Raw genomic sequence first — 20850 nt, 5'->3', positions numbered from 1 at the left:
AAGGGCTGGGTACCACAGAGTAAGGAAAAGGACTTACTCTGGCTTCTGAAAAGGGCCCACCCACAAAGCACAGCTTCAGGCCTCCCACGTTGTCTCCTCCTGGTGATGTTAGATGCTGCCCTCCCAGTTCTTCTGATGGCCTTGGCCTGTGGGTCCACTGGTGTTTCTTCGGGCCACACACACTGTGTCTTCATCCACTCAGGGTGTCCGACGGCCTCTCCTCCTGACATCTCCCTTTGCTGCAGAAGTCTGAGACCCGCTCATTTCTTGGGTTCCTGGAACAAGTCCTTGAATTCCTCAACCCCCTCCTCCAGGAAGCTTTCCTTGTGGCCCACTGTGACCCCACCAGGGTACCCCACTTCCCTGTTTGCCTGGACCCTCTCCCACCCCACGGTACTGCTAAGTCTTTCTTTCCAGGGAACCCTGGGGGTGGTGGCAGCTGGGATTGGACCCTTTTCTCCTGACTTCTCAAAAGTTGAGCCCACAGGACAGGTGAGGGGCACTTGCCCTCAGTGCTCAGGGTGGAGCCCCGGACCAGAAGCACCTGTGTCAGCTGGAGCTTATGAGACATGCAGAATTTCAGGCTCCATCCTAGACCTTCTGAATCAGAATCTGCATGTTAACAAGATTCCCTCACCCACCTTCTCCTTCCTGCCCCACGAAGGTGATTCCTCTGTACGCAGGTTAAAATTTGAGAAGCCCCATGTTGAATTGACTTGACGGTGGCCTTGATGAAAATCATCCACAGCGCCTGGGCAGTCTGCCATCTGGGTTCCTCCCTGCCCCACCTCCTCCCAGCCCAGGCCCTCGCCGGTACACATGCTCCAGCCCAGGGCCCCAGCAGCTCTTGGTGGGAACACCATGCCATCCACACCCACACCCGGGAACCTGCTCTGGGCACTTGGCCCCGGAGCCTGAGGGGGACCCGTTCACATGAAGGTGTGCTCCAGCAGCCTCTGGCTCCTGCTGGATGTGACACAGAGCCAAAGGTCTCCCTTTGGACGGGATTTGTCATCCTTATGAGACCCCATGCCTGGGATGCTGACAGGTCTCTTACCCCCAAGCCAGGATGGGGAAACGGTTACTACCAGGGGCTCCCCAGCATTTTTGAAGCCCTACTGTGTGTCTAGGGGTTCTCTGATTACTGGCGGTCCAGCTCTGCCCAAGAGATATTCTTATCCCATTTAACAGACAAGGACACAGACCCCCTGAGAGGTTAAGTGCCTTGCCCAAGGTCACACAGCCAACCACAGGTAAAGCAGGAAATTAAGTGCAGGCCTGTGTCACCCCCAGCCTGTGCTTTCCTCCCTGAGCCCCACATTGGAGGACTGGGAGGAGAAGGTTGCAGATATGTCCCTGGGGATATGTCCCTTCAAGGTACTTTCACTCCTCTCTGTTTACAGGTGGGGAAACTGAGACCTGGAGAAGGGGCTCTCTCCAGGTGACATGGTGAGACAGGGGCAGCTCCAGGGCTGGGGTGTCCACATCAAAGTGATATGGTATGGCAGGCTGGGCAGACAGAATAATCCCAGGTTGAGATTCCAAGAGGCCACTGGGGGTCACCCGGCTGGACCTGGGGGGCGCAGGATGAGTACTGAGGCCTGAGCCAGGGCAGCTAGCCTGCTAGCCAGGAGGCTCTGTTCAGGGTGGGCTCCGGCCCCATTGCCTACATTTCCTTAGCTCAGCCATGATCTCCTAGCTGTAACTCTGCTTTGGAGCAGCAAATCCAGCTCCAGTTCCACTTGCTGGGGACAGGAAGCTCCCACCGTGTCCCCAGCCAGACCCTCCTGGGCTCCTCCAGAGAGTTCCGTCCTCCTGCAGCTGCCTTCCCAGAATCCTCCCTGGGGGGCCCAACAGCACTGCCATCTGGTCTAGCGTCCACTAGCCATCTTCCTTCTGGCGGTCTCCTTTTACTCATGTAAATGTATTTGGAAAAGAAACTTCCGATTACAACCCTCCATGGAAAATCAGATTCACCTGCTATAATGAGAAGGCAGCTATAAAAATAAGCACAATGAAACCTCTCGCTGTTATTACACCTCCGCGGCCTTTGTCTGAGACAGGCCTTGAGTCTGAGGCCACCAGATGTCCTCTGTCAAAAGAGACAGAGCCAAGCCTTAGAGACCTGTTAGCACCACGTTGAGACTGCTCTCTGATTTACTCAGAAGGAATGGAAAATATTGCAAAGGGAAATAAGCTTCTGACCGCATGGCCTGGATCATCCAATGTTCTCTGTGCGTTGTCTCAGACTAGTTGGGGCCTTGCTCCCTCTCCTTGGCCCCATGGCCCTGGTCCCCCCCGTCCCATGCCCTGTATCAGCCCTGCTTGATCAGTCATGTGCTTGGTTTCGGCTTTGGCTGACATCCTTGGTTTTCCTCATCCCACCTGGGAGGTGGCACCCAGGCTCCAGCTCTGGGCTTCAACACCCTGACATCAGGTAAGACCCACAAATGGAGGGAGAGTTCTGGTTCGGTCAAAGCCAGAACCTGCAGCGTGTCCTCTACTTGGTGTCGCTGTGTCCCCTGGTAAGAGCCAAAAAAATGCCCCTCCCTGGAAAAGGCCCTGCACAAGCCCCAGCAGCCCAGTCAGCAGAATAGGGCCCCTCACCAGCCTTACCCATACGCCGTGTACGTTCTCCTCTCTCAGTAAACAACGATTCATGGTGCTCCTACTCTATGCCAGACCCTGCGAAGAGCTGGGGACACAGCGGTGAACAGGACAGATCGGGTCCCTGTCCTCATGGAGCTGAAACATCAGAAGGGAGACACTTGCAGAGCAAACCGAAGCTGGGACAGAATGGTCTCCCTCAGCCAGGTGGTCAGGGAGGGCTTCTCGGAGGAGGAGGTGTTTAAGGGAGCCATAGGGGAGGCTGAGGAGGCAGCCACCGCAGCGTGGGGAGGGGAGAATTTTAAGCAGAGGGAAAGCGGAAGCACAGCTCTGAGGCAGGAACCTCCTCTGTCCCCAGGGAGCATCAGCCCAGGCCCGGGCCCAGGAAAGGGGCAGGTAGGCCCTGGACATCCCTTCCTCTGGCTGTGCCTGCTGAGAGGAAGGGTTCCAGGTGCTGACAGAAAGCCGCCTGGCAAGCCCATCTGTGCCGTGGCCCGTCTCCAGTAACTGGCTTGTTGCAACGTGAATGAGCTGGGAGCTCGTGTTTAGGGCACTCGGATCCTTTGGGTTTACGAGTGACAGAAAGGCAGGGTAATCTGACAAAGAGAAATTTACTCTCTGAAAAGCCCGGGAATAGATTAGCTTCAAGTCAAGTTGGAGCCCAAAACTCAAACCGTGACCTTTACATCTGCTTTCTTTCTCACTTTCACTTTCTCTCTAAATTTCTCTTTCCTCAGCTTAGCTTCTCTCTCAACAGGCATCCTCCTGGTGACAAGATGGCTGTAGCAGCACCAGGCTCATATGCTCCTTCTCGGCAACCCCACAGGAGCCCCCTGCAGGGCTCCTGTGAAGCCCGGGTCTGTAGGATGCGTAGGAATCGCCCACCCACATGTCCTTTCTTGAGGAGCCCAGGCAGGGCAGACCACAATGAACTCCCCCGGTCTTCACCAGAAATCGGTCTCCACATACTGTTTTGTAATCTGCTTTTAAAATTTTTTTACTAGACTTTATTATTTTTAGAGCAGTCTTAGTTTCTACAGCAAGATGGAGTGGAAGGTACAGATAGTTCTCTTATACACCCTGCCCCCGCACATGCATCACCTTCCCACCGGAGTGGTGCATTTGTTACAACTGATGAACCCACGGTGACGTATCATTGGCACTCAAGAGTCCACAGTTTACATTAGGGTTCACCCTTGGTATTGTACACTCTATGCGTTTGGGCAAATGTATTCACCATTATAATATACTGAATGTGATAAAGTCTGATTAGAGAAGGATTACATTTTTTCTGTATACCATGAGCATTTTCCTGGAATATATAATATTTTCCCATGCTATTTTTAATAACACTGATTTCTCACGTATGTGCCACCGCTTTTTTTTTTTTTTTTTTTTTTTTTTTTTAAAGAATTATTTATTTATTTTTGGCTGTGTTGGGTCTTCGTTTGTGTGCGAGGGCTTTCTCTAGTTGTGGCAAGCGGGAGCCACTCTTCATCGCGGTGCGCGGGCCTCTCACTATCGCGGCCTCTCTTGTTGCGGAGCACAGGCTCCAGACGCGCAGGCTCAGTAATTGTGGCTCACGGGCCCAGTTGCTCCGCGGCATGTGGGATCTTCCCAGACCAGGGCTCGAACCCGTGTCCCCTGCATTGGCAGGCAGATTCTCAACCACTGCGCCACCAGGGAAGCCCAGCCACCGCTATTTTAACTGTCTTGTAAGGTTCCAAATTTTCCTAACTACAGGCAGCACTGCAGTCAATGCCTTGATCCAGTGTCTTTTTCATATTTGTGCTCTCTGAAGGCAGTTGCTAGCAGTGGTATTTCTGAATCATAAACACTGTTAGTGATATTGATAATAATAAATTCTCTCTCTCCTTAGAGTCTGTACTAACCCACCCCTTCCAGCAGCTAAGTGTGAAAGAGAGATGCCATTTCCCTGAACCTTCCATAACACTGGATGTTAGCATTTTTAAACTATTTTCAATGTGATAATGAGAAGTAGTGTCCACGGTTTAATGTGCATTTCCTCATTTCTGGTGAGTATGAGCATTTTTCATAGGCTTCCTGGTCGTTTTTATGGTGCTGAAAGTTGTAAAAATGTTTCTTTTCCCCTTTCCATCGGTCACTTCTGGAAGGAGGCGGGACCTCGGGAGGATCTATTCCGCAATTTTTAAAAAATGGCCAGCAGATGGCGCTGCCGCATTGGCGGCACCGAAAGCTTCGCGGGCTGCGCTGGCGAAACGGCATTTAAACAAACAGGAGGGAAATTGAGCGTTTCTTTCAACAGAGAAAAACAAGACTTTGAAAAACCGTTGGAAGGGGTTTGAAATAATGCTGAAAAGAAAGAGCTTTGCTGGGAAAGCGCTGATGCTTCGCTGCCTCTTCACTGCACTTCCCACCGCTCGTGTTGTTTGGGGTACCCGGGCGATCCCCACTTGCGGTTCAGGACGTCACTTCTCGATTTCTGCTCCCTCATCCTCTTCCCCCAGCTCACACACCCAGAGGGGCGGAAGGAAGCCTCCTCGCCGCCGCCCCTCCACCTCCTCGATCAGCAGGAGGCAGTGAAACCGCAACTCCTAACAGAATGGGCCGCATGAAAACAGCAGCAGCGCGCAGAGCCTCCAGGAACAGGACCGCACCCACTGTGGCCCGACGTTTGGTCCGCTGGCTTCTGAGGGAGAGGGCTGGACTAAGCCTCCCTCCATATGGGAGGAGGGTCCTTCTCCAATATCGGGGTGGGGGCGTGGGTACCCACAAAAGCCCTGCCACGTGGCTTTCCAGGAGGGAGGCCTTGGGTGTCACGCCTCTCTCCAGATCCCACCTCCGATCTCTTGAGGACCCACATGGTGCTGGGGGCTTCCCATCCATCTGCCTGCGGAACTGGAGGAGAGGGAGGGGCGGCATAACGTGACTTCTTTTTACCATTAAATACCTGGGCCCCCGGTCTCGAGACTGTTGGTAAAGCATGGGTTGAATGAGAAAGTAAATGGAAGGAAGGAAGAGGGGAGAGAGTGAGAGGATAAAGAAAAGTCTACCATGCTTGTTAGAGTGTAAATTGGTACAACTCTGGGGAAAACCATCTGGCGCCATCTACTGAAGCTGAATATAAACAGCTCCCTGAGGACCCACAATTCCACTCTTAAGAATATACCCCATAGGGCTTCCCCGGTGGCGCAGTGGTTGAGAATCTGCCTGCCAATGCAGAGCACACGGGTTCGAGCCCTGGTCTGGGAAGATCCCACATGCCGCGGAGCAACTAGGCCCGTGAGCCACAACTACTGAGCCTGCACGTCTGGAGCCTGTGCTCCGCAACAAGAGAGGCCGCGATAGTGAGAGGCCCGCGCACCACGATGAAGAGTGGCCCCCGCTTGCCACAACTAGAGAAATCCCTCGCACAGAAACAAAGACCCAACACAGCCAAAAATAAATAAATAAATTAATTTTTTTAAAAAAAAGAATATACCCCATAGATAGATAGACACCATCTTCACCAAAAGACACGAGCTAGAATTTCAGAGAAAGACTACTCCCCAAAATATTCCCCAGCTAGAAACAACCCAAATCTCCATTAACAGTCAAACAGATAAGTAGATGGTGGTACATTCATATGTTGGAATATTATACAGCCACGAAAACAAACTGCACTTATACACAAGGACGTGGATGAATGTCACAAACAAGACTGAGTGAACGAAGTCAGACACAAAGGAATATAGCCTGTGTGATTCCATTGAACGAAGTTCAAGAGGAGAAACTAAATGATAGAGGTTAGGGATGCTTACTGAGATGGCAAAACTCCCAAAAGGAAAAAAAAAAAAAAAAAAAAGCAGAAAGAGTTGCTATGAAAGTTGAGAGAGTGGCTATTACTTCTGAGGACAAAGGGTCAGTTGATAGGAGGCAGCAAAGAGCATCTCGGCAGTACGGGAATTTCTGTTCTTAGTCCTGGACGATGGTTACAAGGGTATTTGCTCTCTAATAATTTGTTAAGCTGTACCATTGCATTTGTGCACTTTCTGAAAGAATGAATGGATGCAGCCAATATGAGATCAATATTTATTGTGCACCAAGTAATGCAGCAGTCAAGGCTGGAATTTGAACCCAAGGCTTCTGCCCCTAGCCTGTGCTGCCTTGTAGCACTAAACCAATGGGGAGGGGGTGGGAGTCAGGGGATGTGATTACCTGAACTTCAGGCCTCAGACTAGTGAACGATGCAGACCAAGATACTTCACACCCACCCAGCAACTGTGGTGCTCGGACTCCAAATCCACACTTTCCTTACACACCGGGAACAAATCATGAAAGGTAGACATTCAGGAATAATCCTTACAGATGCCTCATTTAAATAAAGTGTGTGGTGAATTGCAGGGATGACCCCAGTTCTCTATCCCTCCCTGTCACCATGCCATTTGCCCTGTGACACAGCAGTTCCTCTCACTAAAGAGGCAGCGTCAGTTTCCCTAGTCCTTGAGTCCTGGTTGTTCTGGACACTTGCCTTGGCCTACATGATGTGGCAGAAGGGACAGTGTACCAGTTCCAAGCCTTGGCCTGAAGAGACCTTCTGTGTTTTGCTTGCACTCCTGAGCTTCTGCCATCAGCATGAGAAGAACATGCCCATGGTCTCCTACCAGAGGATGAGAGACTCATAGAGCAGAACCAAAAGTAGCTGACAGAGAGCCGACTCCCAGACATGAGGGAGAACTCAATCGAGATCAGCCACCTCTCAACCATGTGATTCGTGAACCCAAATAATAAATTGTTTTAAGCTACTGAATTTTGGGGGCTGTTTGTTATGTAGAAATAGCTAACTGATACATTGTCTGTAGACAACTGTGGAGTCCAGGAACTTGTTGGAAGAGGTTCCAGAAAGGAGATGCCCAGGATGGGGGGTGATCAATGCCAGTCTGCCCAACACCCCCGCCTTCACTGGATTCCCTCTGAGGCTCCGAGCAGCCTCCATGTCAACATTACCAGTGAGGCTACTGATGCCTGTCTACAGAGACTCTATCACACAAGGCCCTTGGTTCAGCACTTTACACACCTATCTCACATAACCCTTACAACAGCCCTATGAGGTAGGCACTATTACCATCCCCATTTGACAGATAAGGAGACTGAGGACAAGAGGTTAGATGAGCAGCCCAAGGGGCCATGGCTTGTAAGAACTAGAGCTGGGATCTGACCTCAGAGCCTGTGTCATCCTGCCTGTCCATCCCAGCCAGCTCCCCCAGGAGAACCTTCCCCAACTTCAGGACGCCAAGCCCCTAGACTCTCAAAAGAAGGTCACCCTCCCCCCCCCCCCCCGTTTGCCTTCTCCTCTCCCTCGGGGCCCACCAGGTCCCCAGCATGAAGATTGTGCTGAGCAGAAATCCTGTCCTAGCAGAAGATGGTTCCTGTAGATAAACAAGAGGCCGGTTTACAGGAAACAATCAGTGGAAAGGATGGTTTGCAACAACTTCTAAACAGGATGAAGTGTGTTGGAACAGAGTTTGTCATTCTGATGGGGAATCTTGGAATACTGGGGTTGGAGGGAATTCCAGAGCTAATCCAGTCCAAGTTTCAAACATTTTTTAAGCCACAGAGTCTTCTTCAAATGAAATTTGATACAGAAACTGAACACAGAAGAAAGACCAAAGCCAAGCTTTTCAGTCTGTGAGGTCTGGGAGCTCTACCTTAGGCCCATCGGTAGTACCCCTGGGGCTTCGTGGAGCCCTATTTGAGAACCACTGTGGTGGCCCCGTCGGGTCATTTTGCTGATGGGAAATGTCCTCAAGGTCACAGAGCACTAGAGTAGAAGAACCAAGACTTGAACTCAGATCTCCTGCCTCCCACCCCTGGGCTTGCTCTTCTGTTCCAAGTGTTCAGGAATAAAAACACTCATTCCAAAAGGAAGGCATACACCTGATTTTTTTTAACATCCATTTTTCAAAATGGTGCACTTGGCATCTCACCTTAGTCACTGGATAGAATCGCTCAGTCAACAAATTTCAGGAAAACTTTTTTTTTCATTGCTTTGTCATATTTAGCTTGGGGTCCACTGGGACCCTGGACCCTTTTCCCTGGGATCACCTGCCTTGATTATTCTCCCCTCATCCCACTGCACAGCCCTTGTTTAGCCAGCTCCCTAGGGAGCAGCTACCCCTAGAGCAGCTTTTCCCTGCTGCTTTTCCAACCTCTTCTACTTTCTGGGGTGATGGTCAGGCTGCAGGTGTCTGCAGATGTGAGAAAATTCTCCAGAGCGTCCCCCAGGTCCCGGAGGAGCCAGAGAGGCCAGGGAAGGAGCTGGGCATCGTGCATTGGGTGTCTCTGGGTCTTGCCTGCTTGGCTCCTTCTGGAAACAGCATCTAGTCATTCTCTTTTGGGAGCCACCCCTCCCTGATTCCCATCCAGGTAGTTTGGGGGGGAGCATTGGCTGCCCCTGGGCCAGCTCCTCCCTTTATTGGGCCTCAGTTTTTCTGCTGGTAAGTTGTATTAGTTTCCTAGGGATTCTGTAACAGATTACCACAAACTGGGTGCTTAAAACAACAGAAATTAATTGTCTCACAGTTCTGGAAGCCAGAAGTCTGAAATCACGGTGTCAGCGGGGCCATGCTCCCTCTGAGGTTCTGGCGAAGAACCCGCTTCCTGCCTCTCTCCTGGCTTCTGGTGGCTTCTGGCAATCCTTGCCATTCCTTGGTTTGTGGGTACATCACTCCAGTCTTCGCCTGCATCTTCACATGACCTTCCTCTGTATGTGTCTGTGTCCAAATTTCCCTCTCCTTCTAAGGACACCAGTCATTGGATTAGGGCTCATCCCAATCCAGTATGGCCTCATCTTAATTTGATCACATCCGCAAAGACCCTATTTCCAAAGAAGATCACATTCGCAGGTACCAAGTGTTACGAGATCCATCTTCTCCCCTCCTTCACACACCTGGCCCATCTGGCCCCAAACCACTTGCCTCGTCCCATTTCTGCCCTTCCCCCTCCACCCCGTGGGCCCCCTTGAACCTCAGAAACACCAACGTCTTTCCTGTATCGGGCCTTTGCTCCTGCAGGTCCACCAGCTTGGGGTGGTCTTCTCGCGGCTCTTCGGGAGACCCTCCCTGGTTACCCACTGCTCTTCTGCCTCCTCCCATTTATCTCTTTAACAACTCACACCCCCAGGAAAAATCATCTTGGGATCTGTTCATTGTCCCTCTTCCCCTTGAGTATGAGTCCCTTTGGGGCCCAGCTCACCAGGCCCCTGCCCTTGGTACCTAGAAGAGTGTCTGCCTGAGCCGGCATCATGGGCGTGTGACCTCTGCAGTCCCATGGGGCCCCACGCCTACAAGGGCCACACGCTAGATTTAATGTTCTGCTGTCACGGACCTGAAAATCTTAATACTTTTTGAAAAAGGGTCCCACATTTTCATTTTGCACCGGCCTGGTAAATTACACAACCTGTTCTGGTGTCCAGCAGAGAGAAAGCACTCAATAAATAATTATCGAATGATGCCACAGCACCCCTTGAGGGGGAGGCAGACCCTGTGCCCTGCAGATCTCCTTCTGAGAGGCTGGGCCAGGACCCTACCCAAGCTTAAGCAGAGAAGCAGAAAGGGGGAGATTGCTGGGATGGACGAGGTAGGAAGTGGGGAAGGAAGCAAGGCCAACCTGAGTCCCTTACCTCTGTCCCTGGGTCCCTGAAGATGCCTCAGAAACAGCAGCAGCAGAGCCCTGGGGCCAGGAGGGGCTGTAGGGCTGCGGAGCTGGGGGGGTGGGAGGGAGAGACAGGCTACAGGAAACTTCCCGCTGTCCCCCGCTCAAGAACTAACACAATGAACTCACTCACTCTGCGGGGCACACCTGGACGGCCAGGTGCACACCTGGAGCACTGGGAGGGCCCTCTGGCTCATCCAGACCAGTCTTCCCCAGAGTGGAGGTGCGGCCAGCCCAGTAACCCCACCCTTTAAACCACCTGCACCCCAGAGTCAGACGTCAATCCGCTTTCTCTTCCTCTAATTACGGCCAGGAGAAAGGCTCCCTGACACTTCCCCAACTCTTGCCCGTCTCTGCTTTTAACAAAGAGGTGGCCGCTCTCCTCTTGTTGCTTCCGGTGGACAAGAGTGTCTGGCTAGAACCTAATGACGTTGTTTTTCACTGTATTTATTTTTATGGTTATTTTTTTTATTATGGACCTGATACTGTCTCATTTTTTCCCCCCCATTTATGCTGGTGACATAAATGTTCCTTATTAAATAAAATGCATTTAAGTTAGGAAAAGGGAATCTTTGTGAATAATGGCCAGGTGATGGTGGATATGGCAGAAATTGGCATATTTGGCAAATGCCATATGGCAGCGGGTCCTGAGAAAAAGGAGGGAGTTCTGAATTCTGGTCGGGGCCCTGATACAGAATGGACATGGAGGCTCAGACTGGGGACGGGACGTGTCTGGAGTCCCACGCAGGGCTAGTGGTGAGGCCAGTTCTCTGGACTCCCTGCCCAGTGCTCTGCTCCAGCTGACCAGTCAGCCTTAAAGGTCTGTGATTCATGATGAATCAAAGGCTGGGCTGCCGCTTTCCTCCCAGAAACTCCCTTCCACCAAGTCCCTTGGGGACCCCCCTCTCTCCGCAACCTCAGGGTTCCTGGCCCATTTAATAACCCAAGCTGTGGGTGAATCCTCCTTAACAATCCTCAGACAAGCAAGACTGGAAATCACGTTTCTGCTTTGAAAACTGCCACCGACTGCCTTTCCCACCTTATGCTCAGCAAATCTTCACAGGCGGTGTTTTAAATACTCTTTCTCCTTTTGCTGTGATCAAAGCACTTGCTTGTTCCCCTGATAGGTGACAAAAGATGTCAGAGAGACTAATGAGAGAATATGGTGGCCGCCCCCTTCCTTTCGCCTGGGGGAAGAAGGCTCGCAGGGCGTCTAGGACTGGGTGGCCTTTAGGATTTGGGGGGTGAGTGCAGAGAGAAGGGTAGAGGCTACAGGCAGGGATGGAGGAGGGGACCTCGGGCAGGCTGATAATTTGGCTCCACCCAACATCGGTTGGGTGGGCCTCCCAGCATGCATTTCCCCTTCTCCTGGGCAGGGCATCCCAACTTTGCTTTAAGATAACTACCCTTCCTCCACCCTCAACTGTTTCAGGAGGTGTTGGCTCCAGCCTCAGCCATGGGCTGTGTGCGTGACTTAGACCTTGTATTCTCCTGGCCCTGGCAATTGGTTTTGTGGTGGGCATATCAGCCAATCAGAACTGCGCAGAAGCAATCTTGGGGCTCCAATTGGATTGACTACTGGGAGAGAGGACAGCTCTTCCAGCTGGACTTGGTGGGGTAGAGATGTAAGCCTGGAGCTGCTAGGAAGTTTGCCCAAGAGGGACTAAGGAAATGGAGCCCCCAAGTGGAGGGAGAAGTGGACAGACACTGAGTCCTGATGATCTTAAGCTCCTGGATCAAACTGTACCTGAATACAAGGCAATAAACTCCCTTTTCGCTTAAGTTGTTGAGGTTTTCCTGTCATTCTGACAACAGATGGCCATTTCATGATCATCTTTTATCATCTGAACCTGTGTCTTCAAGCACCTCACTCCCTACAGTGAGGATACAAATCCCTACGCCCAAGGATATAAATCCAGTTTCTTCCATTCCCTACATATCCAGACACAATTTCAGCCCCTTCCAGGCTCATCACACACCAACATTGGAAGACTGTTAGCGGGCACAAGTCCAGATGTGGAAACTGAGACTCGCTCAGGTAGGATACCACATGGAGAGTTCCTGGGATGGGTCACACCTCCGGGGTTGTCTCTGCCTGGGTATCTTCCCACCCAAGAGACAGCCCAGAGGAATGGATCAAAGCCCAGGGACTCCTGCAACTCACGCTCCTTGAACATGACAGTCCCATTTTCCAGATTCAGGGACTGAGGCAGCCAGGACCAGGAACGTCTGACACTCCTATTCTCATCTCTTCATCTTGACACACACTCAGCACTTAACCTTCCACCTTGCAGCTAGGAGAGAAGGAGAATAAATGCTGACGTTGACGGTGCCCCTGGATTCAGCCATGCCCAAAGGCCCTAGATATACCTCTTGGATCTTTCAAAGGCCAATAAATCCTTTTTAGGCTAAACCAGGTTAATCTGGGATTTGGTCACTTGTAACCAAAAGAGTCCTGATTATACAGCTGCCTTCAAATATTTGAGGGGCTGTGTGTCATGGGACAAAGGGAACAGCTATATCCAGCCAGCCCCAGAGGTCAGGAGGAAGACCTGTCACAGGAAGCTCACCTTTCTTGGGCCTCCCTAGTTATCTAGGTGGGGTAGAGCCCCTGGAAGCAGTGGGAGGGAAGGCTGGCAGTGTGGGGACATGATGGAGACCAGGATGGATAGGAAACCACAAATGCCAGGGCAAGGTGCCCCTGAGAGAGGGGCTGGTCTTCCAAGAACTGGGGCCATAGATGCCCCAGACCAATGGTTCTCAAAGTGTGGCCTCCGGACCAGCAGTAGCATCATCAGCTGGGAACAACAAATGCAAATTCTCAGGCCCCGCCTCAGACCTACTAAATCAGAAACTGGGTTTGAGGCCAACAATCTGTGTTTTTAAAAGACTTCCAGGGCTTCCCTGGTGGCGCAGTCGTTGAGAGTCTGCCTGCCAATGCAGGGGACACGGGTTCGAGCCCTGGTCTGGGAAGATCCCACATGCCGCGGAGCGGCTGGGCCCGTGAGCCACAATTGCTGAGCCTGCGCGTCTGGAGCCTGTGCTCCACAACAAGAGAGGCCGTGATGTTGAGAGGCCCGCGCACCGCGATGAAGAGTGGCCCCCGCTTGCCGCAACTGGAGAAAGCCCTCGCACAGAAACGAAGACCCAACACAGCCATAAATAAATAAATAAATAAAAATTAAAAAAAGACTTCCAGGGGGTTCTCATGCTGTACAAAGCTTGAGCACCACTGGTTTAGACATTTCAATAAATTAAATGTGCTCAGTGAAGAGAGCAAATTATTTACTATTGAGAAGAGATGCGGGGAGCCCAGAGCCCAGCTATTGAGTTTTCCGGTTCACAAGCGTCTCGGGGACACTTAGCAGTTATAGATGCCAGTACAGTGGTCCCATGCCTCTCCTAAAGGCTTGCACCAAGCAAGGTGGCAAGGCAAGGGATGGCCACCACCTCCAAATCCCTCCAAGCCCATTTGCCTCAGCCTCCTCCTGGGGACCCTCCTCCACTGAAGAAACCCCGTGAAGCATCCTGCCAGGCCCAGCATATGGAGAGGAGGGCACAGCCCAGAGGGTGTGAGCACAGGGCCGTGGTTGACCAGATGACCCACAGCCAGACCAGCTAGGAGCAGATGCCAGTCAGATCCCTGACCGCAGCCCTCCCTCTGTCCCCAACTCCTTTTCAGTAACTCCACCTCATATTAGTTAGGATAAGTCTGGGTTATCCTGGCAGTAACACACTAACCTGACCTCTCAGTGGCTTTGTACAACGCATATTACTTTCTTCCTCTTGCAAAGTCCAGAGCAAGTCAGGTGACTTTCAAGGATCGTTTTCTTCCTGCAACGTCATCTTAGCAAACCAGACTGCTTTGCTCTTGCAGCTCTGCCATCTCAATACAAGGCTCTAGGGGCAGGGAGGACTGGGGGGATGGGCACAAGCTCTTAAATCCTTCCACCCGGGTCACTTCCACTGGCAGTCCATCAATCAGAACCAGCCTGTGGCCCCAGGTAGCTGCGAGGGGGCTGGGACACACAGAGGAAACTGTCAGACACCCCCAGCTGTGGTCCACTCTGCCACCTCCCTGGAATCACTCATTCCTTCACCAAACACCTAGTGAGGAATGACTTAGAACCTGCCCGGTGCGTAGCATGGGGTCCACCACCATGAATGGGACAGACTTGGTCCCAGTCCTTAAGGAGCTCACGGGGGGTGGGGTGGGAAGATCAAGCAGACCCTCATCGAAGTTTCCCAGGACCCCATTTCTGTGCCCCCTTTGTTACAGCATCACCCTCCTTCCTGACATTAGTCAGCTTTCATCCCTTGACTGAGCCTCGGTTTTCTCATCTGTATAATGGGGATAATAAGAGAGTAACAGGAGTCATCCAATTACAATGAGAAAAGTAAGTCACAGACTGGGGAAGCCTCACAGCCCTGGGTGGTGGAGCCAGGATTCAGACACCATCAGTCTGATTCCATGGTTCAAGCCTCTTCAGTGGCTCTGGTCTCTTCACACCTCCCTGGGTGAATGGCCCCTGCAGAGTTTCCCTCAACCTTTTAAACTTTCTATAGGGAGGGGATTTGACAGCCCAGCCTCCTGGCCAAAGCCAAGGTTGGCCATGCCTGGCCTCTAGCCAACTTAGTTCCCCAAAGATAACTTGAGGCAACCCAGCCTGACCTCCGAGGCATCCCTGAAATTGGCTGCTGGCTCAGGTCACTCCAGAAGGGCCATAGCAGCTCTCCCACCTGCCGCGCCATGGACAAGGTCAGCTCCAAGCCCCTCACCCCCACTGCTCTTTCTCCAGACTTAGATGCGATTGAAAAACTTACCACGGGACCAGCAAGGCCACCACTGCCACCATTAGAAACCTGATCCCCAGTTGCTGATTAAAACCAGGAGGGGGTTTTAATCAGCCGGGGCCGTATGCTATTTAACTGAAGATGAAAGTACAAATGATAAGCATCATCTCGGAAAGGATGTCGTTAAAGGAAGAGCAGAACAGCAAGTGGCATCTTTTATCATTACAGCAGCCCCTCGCAAAGCTCTCGTTAGGGGCTTTGAGGACCATCTGGGCCCTATCTTCATTATGCAGCGCTCACAGTGTCATTGTGTTTGACAACGGCTCCCGAGCCCACACCACACTAAACTTCTAAATATACAATTAATGCCCATTAATTATAGTTTTCAAACCAGCAAAATGATCCTTCATTAACTTAATCGCCTCTTCTATTTTATCAGGAAATTGTATTCTCTCTTCTCATAATCCCCGCATCGGAAGCCACCCGTTGGCGGCGGCACATGACGCTTGGCCGACTGTTTACGGGACAGCCTTCCTGGCTGTCCCTGGCCATCTCGACACCCCCGGGCCCGCCCTCCACCGTGAGACGGGAAGCTACCGCGGGGCTCCAGAGCATTCCTACAGGTTGTCCGAGCAGGCGTGGGTCCAGAGAATGGTGGTGGAAGTGAGGCTGGGGCGGCTGCCACCCCCCGGCACCTGGTCAAGCTGGACCCCAGGTCAGATCGAACCGGATTTAAATCAGTGTGTGTGGGGTGGCGGGGTGGGGGGCGGTGTGGAGAGGAAACTGGGGTCACCACCTTCTGAACCACTGTGTGTTGTCCTCGTCCTCACTGCCGGCAGCCGTGGAGCCCCCCTTCCCGGTCACACTAGCCAGCCACTTATGGTATTATTAACCCCATTGCATGAGTGGGAAAACTAAGGCTCACAAAGGGGAAATGATTTCCTCAAGACTGCAGAGCAAGTCGGCAGCCAGGCTGGGACTCAGACGCAGGTTGTCTAACCCCCCAGGAGTGGCCTCACCCTATGTGCAGGCATGATAGCTGCCACTATTGTCCAGCAGATTTCCCTCCCCCTCACCCCCTTAGCGCGGAGGGTGTTCTCCTGCCCCATTGCCTTTGGCTTGGCCCTGTGACCTGCTTTGGCCAATGGGATGGGAACAGATGTGATGCCCACCACAGCCCCTGCATCTTGGATGGTCAGGAGATGCTCAGGGAAAAAAAGGGAGGCGGGAGGGCAAGGAAAAGAGAGAGAGAATATCACAGAACACGAGCTTTGCAACCTGATTGGGTCAAATGCCCTAGAGAAATTGTATAACCTCATAGCCTTACCTTTTCCATCTGTAAAACGGACATGATAGAAAACCTACCTTATAAAGTGAGGATTAAATGGACAGTGCTTTACCTCCAGTGGGATTTGGATACCGTGGCACCTCAGTGCGCCTAGAGGAAGTGGTTGCTTCCTCACCCCAACTCCGCGGGTCCCCGAGCCCGTCTAGATTCTGTTAAAGCCCTATTACAGTGTTTTATAAATTTAAAGGATCTCTACAGTTCCTTCCCTCTGCTCCAACTTTGTTTCCACAGTCTGCTTTTAAGCCCTATCACCGCATCTCATTTATGCCTTAGTTTACAGACAAGCAGTTGTGATGTGGGGGGAGCGTGGGCGGCTCGGGAGGGGCACAAGCCTCAGCCTTGGGGGTCAAGGGGGGCTTGCTAGAGGAGCCAGGTCTCGAAGGGGGAGTGGGGCAGATGCACCACAGACCCAAGGCCACCTACAACTTCAGCTGCAGCTCTGAGGGACAGCCCAGCAAGCACAGACTCCCGTTGCCCCGGCAGGCTTGCATCCCTGCAAATTTCTGGGGCCCTCTCCAGTCCCCCAGGAGTCTGCTTGCAAGCACACAGCCCAGAAGTGAGGAGGCATCACCCCGAGACACAGTCTGGGACCAGTGAACACATGCTCCAGCCTTTCGTCCTGCAGGTGGACATGCCGGGAGCGCTCCGTACACCTCCCAGAGGTCCACTACCTCCACAGTAAAGTTTTGAGGTAGGATGATGAGCTCCTTCAGGGGCATGTAGCTGGAACTCCTTGTCAACAGCCTAGAGATGGTCATCAAGGCCATGGCAGTGGATGAGATCCCAGAAAGTGAGTCCACGGAGAAGACAAGGAGGCCAAAACTGAGATTGAAGCAATGCCACTATTTTTTAAACTTTTTATTTTGAAATACTTACAGATTCTGCAAAGATAGTACAGAGAGGTCCCATGTACCCAGTTTCAAGGCTGCAATTTTTAAAGGAGGATTAGGCAAAGCCGACTGCTAAAAGCAGCTCAGAGAGGCTGGAGAAAATCCAAAAGGGCTTGATGTCAGGGAAGCAATTTCACCTAGGATTCAGTCTGGTTACAAGGAAGAGTGGTTTAAACAAGTGAGAAGTTGATTTCTTCCTCATTTAATAGCCTAAGTGTAGATTCCAGGTCTGGCATAAAAGCCCCGTTTCCTCTAAACCCTTAGGGACACAGGCTTCTGCCAACCACTCCACCATCTCTGGGGTGTTGTTCTTGTCCAAAATGGTCCGAAATGGTGGCTAGAATTCCAGTCATCACATCTGCTTTCCAGGAAGCAGAATGGAAGAAGGAAAGGAGAATAAAAGGGATGATAGGAATAAACAAGCCAGCTCTTAAGGCAGATTTCCAGGAACTGCCACATAAAACTGACTAGAATTTAGTCACAAAATTTAGTGACAAAATAGTCTGAAAACTGTCATCTTTATTCTTGAACTCAAAACCAGAGATCCTATTACCAAGAACAAAGGGAGAATGGATACAGGGGAGCAACTAGCATCCTGTGCACAGAACCCAAGGGTGGAGGGTGTCCTGAAATGAAGGATATGGTCACCATCATGAAACACAGCCAAGAAGTCAAGAAAGGTAGCTACTGTAATTCCCATTGGATTTAGGACAAAAAAATCAGTGGCAACTTGGTGGGGATAATTATAATTGTCCATCTGACCCCAGAGCTCTTGATCCTGAGCGCTTTACTTTTTCCAGAGTTGGCTTTTGTCAGATGGATGGGGCAGAAAGACAGAGGTGATGGAGTGGGGGTTATTGGATGGAGAGTGGTGGAAACCCAGACCACAGGCTATGGGAGAGGAAGCAGGAAGTGAAGGTGAGGGAGTGAAAGGGAGCTAGTGTGTTGGGAAGAACCAAGAGCGACCGTGAGAAGGACAGGAGTGAGGACAGAGGGAGGTAACAGTTTTCGTGGCTTCCAGGGTGGGGCACTTCTGGGTCCACAGTGGGACTCAGGAGTGGGTGGCTTAAGACAAGAAAAAAAAGGAGGTTGTTTCCGGGAGGGGGTTGGTTTACAAAATTTAGAGATTGGATCTAGGTGAGTGCTGAAATCCCCTAAGATGCTGGCTGGATGTCAGGTAAAGGCAGATGCCGAGCTCCCTTAGAGAAGATCCAGGCACCTTCAACACCACCCCACCCCCCGCCAAGTCTCATGGTCATCATGACATGGCCCCAAACCTTGAACGTTTGCCCATGGATGCCCAGGAAAATGTTCAAACCCCTCACCTTTTCCCGTGAGGCCCTCCATGATCACCTGGCATTGATTAAGATGCTGTCAGCACAGAAACCCCAAGGAACAGACAATGCCAGTGCCTGGCCCTGAGTCCCCCGCGTGAAGCATTTCTGTGTCTGCTAGCCCACCTCCCAACTGCCAGCGCCTGTGACGTTTTGTGGAAGGCTCTGTCTGGCCACCGGAGCTCCCCCTGCCTGTGGTGGGAGCAGCCCTCAACTAATGACTGGTGGAAATGGGTGGATAAATACCCCAGCTTCCTGGCTCTGAGCGTAGGTAACTCTGATGGGCGTTCCCCATGGGTTCCCAGCAGAATCAAGCTCTAGTTGTCTTTCCTGCCCTGTCTCCTTCCTCACTCCTACCAGCACTTCCCAGGATTGCCTCAGAATAAACAAGTTGCTCTCAAAGCCTCATCTCACGATCTTCTCCTGAGAAAAGCCAAACAACTGGAGTGCAGATGCTGAATAGCCACCAGTTACTGTACAAGTGGTAGCTCAGTGACATCCTCTCGGGCCCAGGCTCTCCCCGTGCCTGCTCTGTGGTCCTCAGGCTGGCGGCCAGACGGCTGTCACCATGACGCCTTACAGGCCCCTCAACAGACTTTCCTTCAGGTCTCATTGGCCAGAACAGGGTCACGTGACCTCTGCTGAACCCATCACTGGCAAAGGGGATGACGGCTTTACCAAGACAGGCCGAGACCAACAATACGATTAATAGAAAAGGCTTCCTACTTCTGTGAATTTATTGAAGAAGAAGGAGGAGGAGGAAGAGGAAGAGGAGGAATGGGAGGGGGGCAGTAGAGAGAGAAGAAAAGAAGATCAGAAAAGAGAAGTTAAAGAACTCAAATGTATAATGCCAAAAGAACAACTTTACAAGCTCAAAAATTCATATTTGGTTATGTTCTAAATATTAGAACCAACATGTAGTTTAAAAAAAAAGACTGGCTTAGACTAATTACCTAGGGGCAGAAAGGATATTGGGGTCAATCACAAGGACCAAAGCACGCCCCCATCTTCCCTTCCAGTCTGAGTCTTCCACCATAGATGTGAAGTACTGAAAAGATGGAGCTGGTTGACTCGGAATGCCATTCATTCACTGATTCGTTCATTCAACCAGCGTATATTACTTACCATGTCCCTGCCCTCAAGGAGCGCACAGGCTACTTGCTGGGGGCAGAGGTGTGGAGACAAGAAAGGCACAGAGGGCTGAGTGTGATGGGGGCTGGGTGGCCGAGGCATAACCCAGGGGTCCCCTGATTCAACTGTTTCGCCATCTAGAATCCCACACCCCACACCCCCCCCCTCCACAGCCCCATCATGCCTGCCTCCTCCAGGAAGCCTTTCCTGACTTCCCCAGGCCCCCAGGCTCTACCCTGCCCCGAAGCCCCCTTGGACTTGGGATGGATCAGGCCCTGGGCTGACACTGCCTTGGATGGCTCTGAAGTGTCCTTGTGTCCGTTTGTCTCGTCTTCCCCATTAAGAGTGAGGGCTCCTAGAGGGAGGGGTCGTGTGTCGCCTGGGCCAACCCACAGCCTAGGCCAGCCTCCCTGGTCCCGGTCTCAGCCCCCATACCTGCCTCGTGGCCTCCGCCTCCTCGCCCTATCTTTCCCATCAATTTCTTTTTTCATAAAAATCAATTTCTGTCCCGTTTTTGCCATCTACATAAAAGACTGTGGCATCAATTAGCCTTCGTTCTCTCTCTCTCTTTTTGCTTCCTCGTCTTTTTTGGAAACCTCTTTGTAGGGAAAATCTCATATTTCAGCAATTTGCATTATCCACACACTCAGCTTTGAAGTTCTAAGTTATGGTAAGAAAAGGACCCACTTATCTGCCCATAAAAAATGTTCAAAGCTTATAAATTCCCTGAAACAGATGTACATTATCATTGGATTTGCCTTTCTTTTTGCTAGAGCATGCCTAATAGAGTTTCGGCCGCCCCCTGGCCCCCTTCCCCCGCCCCTGTTAGCATCTTGTCTCCACAGAAGCCTGCTCCCCACTGGGCCGGACCAACTTCAAAGGTCCCGGGCTGTCTGTTAGAAGCAAAGCACAAAGTGGGAACATAGGGGCCTTTTAAATCCCCCATGTTTAAGTCAATATCATGCCTCCCTTCTTTCCCCTCTCCTGGCAGAGGGGCATAAGTCAGCCATTCCTTTTCTGCCTTCACAAGCGCCAATTCAGCAATTTGAGGCTTCTGTCCGTCTCTGTCTTT

This window comes from Balaenoptera ricei, chromosome 19 (assembly GCF_028023285.1).
Source record: "Balaenoptera ricei isolate mBalRic1 chromosome 19, mBalRic1.hap2, whole genome shotgun sequence".
Taxonomy (NCBI): Eukaryota; Metazoa; Chordata; class Mammalia; order Artiodactyla; family Balaenopteridae; genus Balaenoptera; species Balaenoptera ricei.
The sequence above is the reverse complement of the archived record's forward strand: the minus strand, read 5'-3'. Positions refer to the sequence as shown.